The sequence below is a fragment of the Phyllostomus discolor genome, chromosome X (genome assembly GCF_004126475.2).
Source record: "Phyllostomus discolor isolate MPI-MPIP mPhyDis1 chromosome X, mPhyDis1.pri.v3, whole genome shotgun sequence".
Classification (NCBI taxonomy): Eukaryota; Metazoa; Chordata; class Mammalia; order Chiroptera; family Phyllostomidae; genus Phyllostomus; species Phyllostomus discolor.
Genome location: NC_050198.1, coordinates 89,520,132 through 89,526,795, shown reverse-complemented (window position 1 = coordinate 89,526,795; position 6,664 = coordinate 89,520,132). Strand labels below are relative to the sequence as shown.

The window sequence follows — 6,664 nt, the reverse complement described above, 5'->3', positions numbered from 1 at the left end:
TATAAGGGGAGAAACTGAAGTATCTGACATCTGGGCGAGAGCTGAGGGACAGCTTTCTCCCAGACAGAAAGGTGGGCAGAGGCCATTGTTCCTTTTCTGAGCGCTCCTTTCACAGAGCTACACAGCTGGCAGGCAGGTGCTATATCTGAGACTCCATCAACCTGGCTCACAAGGTTTGCTCTGCCCTGGGGAATCCCTGAGGCTCCGCCCCACCTAACTTATGGCCTGCCCAAGCTGTTAACAGTGGCTTTTCCATAGGAATAGCTGGTCTTGGCTCAGGCTTCACATCTTCCTAAATCCTCTCAAACAAGCAACAACCAGCCTCCTCAAACCCCAGTCCCTGTACCTTTGGCTAAGCAGCCCCAGGTCTGGTACTAGCAGCAGCTGGCCTCAGAAAAAGAACTAAACAAAAGTGAGATAAGCAATCTATCAGATGCAGAGTTCAAAACCCTGGTTATAAGGAGGCTTAAGGAACTTAGTGAGGACCTCAACAGCACAAAAAAGACCAGCCAGCAATGAAGGACATACTAATGGAAATAAAGGACAATTTACAGGGAATCAACAGTAGAATGGATGAAGCCAAGAATCAAAACAATGATATGGAATACAAGGAAATAAAAAGCAACCAATCAGAACAACAAGAGAAAAGAATAAAAAAAATGAGGATAGTGTAAGGAGCCTCTGGGACAACTTCAAGCATACCAATATTTGCATTATAGGAGTGCTAGAAGGAGAAAAGAATGAGAAAGAAATTGGAAATCTATTTGAAAAACTAATGAAAGAAAAATTTCCTTATTTGGTGAAAGAAATATATATGCAAGCCCAGGAAGCACAAAGAGTCCCAAACAAGATGGGTGCAAACAGGCCCACATTAAGACACGTCATAATTAAAATGCCAAAGATTAATGATAAAGAGAGAATATTAAAAGCAGAAAGAGAAAAGTGGTTAGTTTCCTACAGGGGAGTTCCAATAAGACTGTCAGCTGATTTCTCAAAAGAAACTCTGCAGGCTAGAACAAATGGGCAAGAAGTACTCAAAGTGATAAAAAGCAGGGACCTAGAGCCAAGATCGCTCTACCCAGCAAAGCTATCACTTAGAATCAAAGAGCAGATAAAGAGCTTCCAAGACAAGAAAAAACTAAAGGAGTTTATCATCACCAAACCATTATTATACAATATGTTAAAGGGACCTATCTAAGAAAAAGAAGATCAAAACTATGAACAATAAAATAGCAATAAACTCATACCTATCAACAACCGAATCTATAAAACACACTAAGCAAACAAGAAGGAGAGAGACAGAATCATGGCTACAGAGAGCGTTTTGATAGTTGCCACATGGGAGGGGATCAGGGGTAATGGGTGAAGAGGGGGGGATTAAGAAGTACAAATTGGTAGTCACAGAATAGCTACAACGATGTAAAGTACAGTATAGGAAATGCAGTAGCCAAGGAATTTATACACATGACCCATGGACATGAACAAAGGGGAGAGGATTGCCTGACGGAGTGGGGGGTGCTTGATTTGGGGGGGGGGGGGCAAAGAAGGAAAATCAGGACAACTGTAACAGCATAATCAATAAAATAATTTTTTTGCATTTTTAATTGTTTTTCAAGTACAGTTGTCTCCATTTTCCCACCACCACTTTACCCCACCCAACCCTCAATCCTTCCCCCCTTTGGCTCTGTCCATGGGTCCTTTGTATGTGTTTCTTGGCAACCCTTCCCCTTCCTTCCCCCATTATCCAAAAATATGGAATGCTTCACGAATTTGCATGCCATCCTTACGCAGGGTCCACGCTAACCTTCTCTGTATTGTTCCAATTTTAGTGTATGTGCTGCCGAAGCAAGCACTAAAATATAATTTTTTTAAAATGTTAAAACATCTTCATAAGTAGCGGGAAAAGATAGCTGGAATGAGAAAGATGTGTCCACAGACAGAGAATGTACTACAATAGTTTCTTCTTTCAAGCCATAAATCTACCAGTTTAATTTGTCAGATTCCAGTTTACATGAAAACTAAGCTAGCAATGGTAATTTGATTTTCAACACCAATGCTAAATGGGATTTGATGCAGTTAAAGATAATAAACTTAATGTCCAAGGCCACGCCTACAGGAATGGAGCAGTTTTCATCAAATTATACAGAGGGATAAATGGTTTTCTTGGTTGCCTGCTTCGGTTTGCAGCAAAGTTCCAAGCATTGAAAACAGAGTTTTGTGAATAAATTGTTTTCTCAGACTAGACATTTCCCATAGACATACATATTGATGTGGTTTCACTCCTGCTGTTACAACACAGATGGGTACCTCTTCCAGCCACGCTAACTGCTTTAGTCTAATGAAGTAACATGATTCAAGCTCACTTATGTGCATCCTTGTGTAAACAACATTAGGGAATGTCAAGAAAAAACATTCATCCCAATGAAAGATGATAATTTTTAGAGGCATGCATGTAATGAATAAAAATTATGCACATAATAGCAATAACGATGCAATACATATGATTATATAAACCTGATTTTGTAAAAACTCTTAAGATTTCTGGTTACCTGTTTAAGACAATCTAAATCAAGAACATTTAGGCAGTGAATGGAACTTCTAAAACACATCAACCAAGTCATTCACTAGTTACCTCTGACAATTCAAGGCATATCACAGAAAGGCATTCGAAAGGAGAACTTAAGGTCCCAAAAGATAGTAGACATTTACTAAAGTAGATGGCCTTTGTCATAGTCTATAGGTGAAAATATTTTAAATCTTATTTCTAGCATAGGTTACAAACTTTTCTACATTCTTTATAAATTTTGAGAAAAGTGGGAAGCCAATTTTCAGCATTTTGTTTCAAAATCAGCATATATTATTCCCTTAAAATTCCACTGTTCATGCCTTTATCTTTCCACACTTTCTTCTGACCGATTTTGTCTCCACTGTTATTTCTCAAACATTAGTGACTCAGTAGCACTTTGTCTAAATATTATTATGAAATACAAAGGTAGATTAGTAGTAAAAGGGAAAAGATTAAGTAAAGATGAAAGGCTGAGAAAGTTAATTAAAAGGAAAAGAAAGGATAAGTATGGTAGCCATGAAATCTACTGTTTAATGTGGCTCGCAGAACTCCAACTACAGAGTATACGAGGTCTGTCCACAATATATCCAGCATGTACTATGAAAAATATAGACATTTATTGCAGAAGATACAAGACACAGGAAACATTGTACATAGGACAATGACGCCTCATCATCATTCAATGATGCCTTTGAATGAGTCCCCTTCAAAGTAGGCACCTTGGGACCTCACACAGTTCTCCCAGTCACCATCAGCTGCCCCATTGTATATTCCTGGATCTCATTGATAATCTGAAATCTCTTCCCTTTCAAAGGTGATTTTAGTGTTGGGAAAAGCCAGAAGTTGTGGGGTACCAAACCTGGGCTGTAGAGGGCTGAATCACCTGGGTGATTTCATATTTTGTCAAAAAACTTCATGAGATATGATGCATGAGCAAGCACATTGTCATGATGAAGCTACCAATCACCAGATACCTATAGCTATGGCCTTCTGAATCATCCAAATAGTTTCCACAGAGGAATGTTCAAGCTTAATTCAAACTCAGGTGCAGATTTGTTGCTCTACTTGCCCAGTCTTTTGAATGGGACAGCCACACAGTACATATGCTTACTCAACATTGTCCAACATCCCCACTGACTTGTACAGTGAAGTTGTCATTGTTCACGCACGTGCATTCCAGTCCACTATCCTTGGCTGCCAGGTTACATCGATGTCACACACTGTTCTCGTAACATTAACAATGGCTCAACTTTTCCAGACAAGCCTTATATTTCACAGTCCCAGCTTCTGTGCTCTGTAATCTATTGCTATATTTGTACTGAAGCCACATTTTCCATGAGCTACTCCTAGGCAGTGACTGAAGAAGGCAGGTGTACTTTAGTTATATAAGGCAGGCCCAATCCTGGGAGATGCAGGACTCCTCCCACTGCCAGTCTTAGTTCAAGGACGCCCCACTGGCTTGACAAATTTTCTGAGAACTTCACTGAGTCAACAGATTCTTTCACCTACCCTGGCTGGTATAGCTCAGTGGAATGAGTGCGGGCCTGTGAACCAAAGGGTCACCAGTTTGATTCCCAGTTGGGCACATGCCTGGGTTGTGGGCGGGGTCCCCAGTTGGGTGCGTGTGAGGGGCAACCACACATTGATGTTTCTGTCCCCCTCTTTCTCTTTCCTTCCCCTTTCTCTAACAATAAATAAATAAAATCTTTAATAAAAAAAAGGTTCTTTCACCCATTCTTTCATATCTCCTTCACAAGGGTCAATCTGCATCGTTGACCTTTCAGCAATCCCAGCCTCCCCTGGCAACCTTCACCTTCCCTCATGGCCATTCTTCCTAATAACTCTGCATATCTAATTCCTTCTTGGCATCTGTTCTTGGGAACCTGAACATGGTACCAAGAGTAGTCTGAGAAAGGTAGTGAGCAGGGGATTTGGGATTGGCTTACTTGTGATCCAGTCTCTGGCACAGAGTGGTAATAAAATTACTAAATATTTCCTAGTGCTGACCTGGGAAATGTCTCAGTGAAGGGAAATCCTATGACAGGTGTGACAATTCAGGCATTTGAGAGATATGGGTGTAACAACACCTGTGAAAAGAGTAGAGTTAGCTGGTTACCTGATAACTTACACTGATGCTCTGAGGAGGGTTAGTAAGAGTCTGTGGGCCTCTAACAAGCAGTTAATGGCTAAGTGTGAGAACAGCAAGGCCGGGAGGGTAGCTCACAAACAGACCATTACCACCTGCAGTGAAGAGCAAACACAACTAAGGAACTGTTAAAGATTCCATGTGCGCGTACTTAATTTATTTTTTTAAATTACTTTATTGTTGTTGAATTACAATTGTCTGCATTTTCTTCCCACCACTCCCCCCGCCCCAGCCAAACCCACCTCCCTCCCTTGCTTCCACCCTCCCCCTTGGTTTTGTCCACGTGTCCTTTATAGTAGAGGAACTGTTAAAGATTCTTACTAGAGTTATGCCGGTGATCACTTTATAAGGTATATAAATGTCTAATCACTATGGTGTACACCTGAAAGTAATATAATACTGAATGTTAACCGTAATTGAAAAGTAAAATGTTAAAAATAATTAAAATAATAAAATTTAAAGGTACAGGATCAGAGATGTTTGGGCACACGTGTTCCTGGAGCTATATTAGAAGCCAGAGGAAAGTTATTGCCAATATTATTCAATGAGGAGGAAATACTTGAGTTGTCCCAGCAGAAGGTAGAGGAAGGAATAAAGGGGCTGTGGGACAGAGTGTGAATGTGGGAATGGTAGAGTATGGAGCTCAGCAAATCTTATCCCCAAAGACAATGATAAAACTGGACAAAGTTGTCATAAACAGCTGTTACAGGTCTCTGTAAATTGAGCAAAGGCATATAACATATTGAAAAACATTTATATAAGAAAATGTACTGAACTTCAGCAGGAGCAGTGGGGAAGGGGTCTTTTCTGTTGAACTCCCATCCTTACCAGTTCTGAAAGAATTACTACAAAAACCAGCAGCACTGACTTGAGAAAAAGGTTCAAGCCTTGGGGCTCGTCAAAAATAACAGAGCTTAGTGGTAAACAACTGGGAAAGGACAAGATCACAGCTACTTGAGACTACAATCTGGCTGGAACACGCCAGCCAGAAATGTAAATAAAAACAAAACAGCTATCACGGGCCCTGATAAGCTGCCAGAAGCCTCTGCTGTCCCGGAAGGCTGTGTTCATGCGTAAGGCTGCTTGTCGTACACAGGTGAGACCAGAGAAGATCCCAGACATCTACTTGTTGCTGTTGAGTATGAGGCCTTGCACACATGCAGAGAAGACCAGAAGAGATCCAGGAGAAAGGAAAAGCTGGGGAAGACTTGCGTGCAGACTGCCTCTATTTTGAAAGCAGTTTTAACAGATCCATCTGCAAGAGGAGAAGCCTCACTGACTCAAGATGTTTAAGCAAAACCTCTGAATAATCGCTGGTGGGCCACTATATTTAATAATCCAATCACAGCTCCTGGGAAACCATGCCAAAGAATGAAAACAACTGCGCAGAGATGGTGTGGAAGAAATAGACTCTATAAAATAGTTGAGGTAATTTACTAAGCCAACAGACAAAAGCAACAACAACAACTTCCAAGAGGGGGGACGAGAATCCATATTTGCTGCAATATGTTATCTAAATGTCCAGTTTACATCAAAATTTTACAGAACACAAAGAAACAAAGAACTCTTTATACAGAGGAACAAAAGCAGTCAATAGAATTAAAATGGTACACTAGAAAATATCTAGTTAACACAAAACACAATAAAAATGAACAAAAAAAAAAAACAAAAAGATATGTGACCTAGAGAAAACAAGCAGCAAAGTGGCAGAGTAAATCCAATGATAGCAATAATTATATGAAACACAAAAGGGTTAAACATAAATCAAAATGCAGATTCTCCAAATGAATTTAAAAATACAATCCAATTATTTGCAGTGTACAAGAGACACACTTTAGATTGAAGGACACAAATGTGTTGAAAGTAATAGTAAAACGGATACACATGTACACAACAATCAGAAGAGAACTGGAGTGGCAAGATTAATACCACCATACAAAAGTAACTTTAGG

The 6,664-nt window shown here is 40.1% G+C and overlaps 1 non-coding gene across 1 annotated transcript; it reads right to left on the bottom strand.

Moving 5' to 3' along the window:
• Positions 1–1,746: 1,746 nt before the first annotated feature.
• LOC114505801 lies at positions 1,747–1,853 on the bottom strand. The gene has a single exon (XR_003685271.1). It is a non-coding gene; the product is annotated as a U6 spliceosomal RNA (small nuclear RNA).
• Between the last annotated feature and the right edge of the window lie 4,811 nt (positions 1,854–6,664).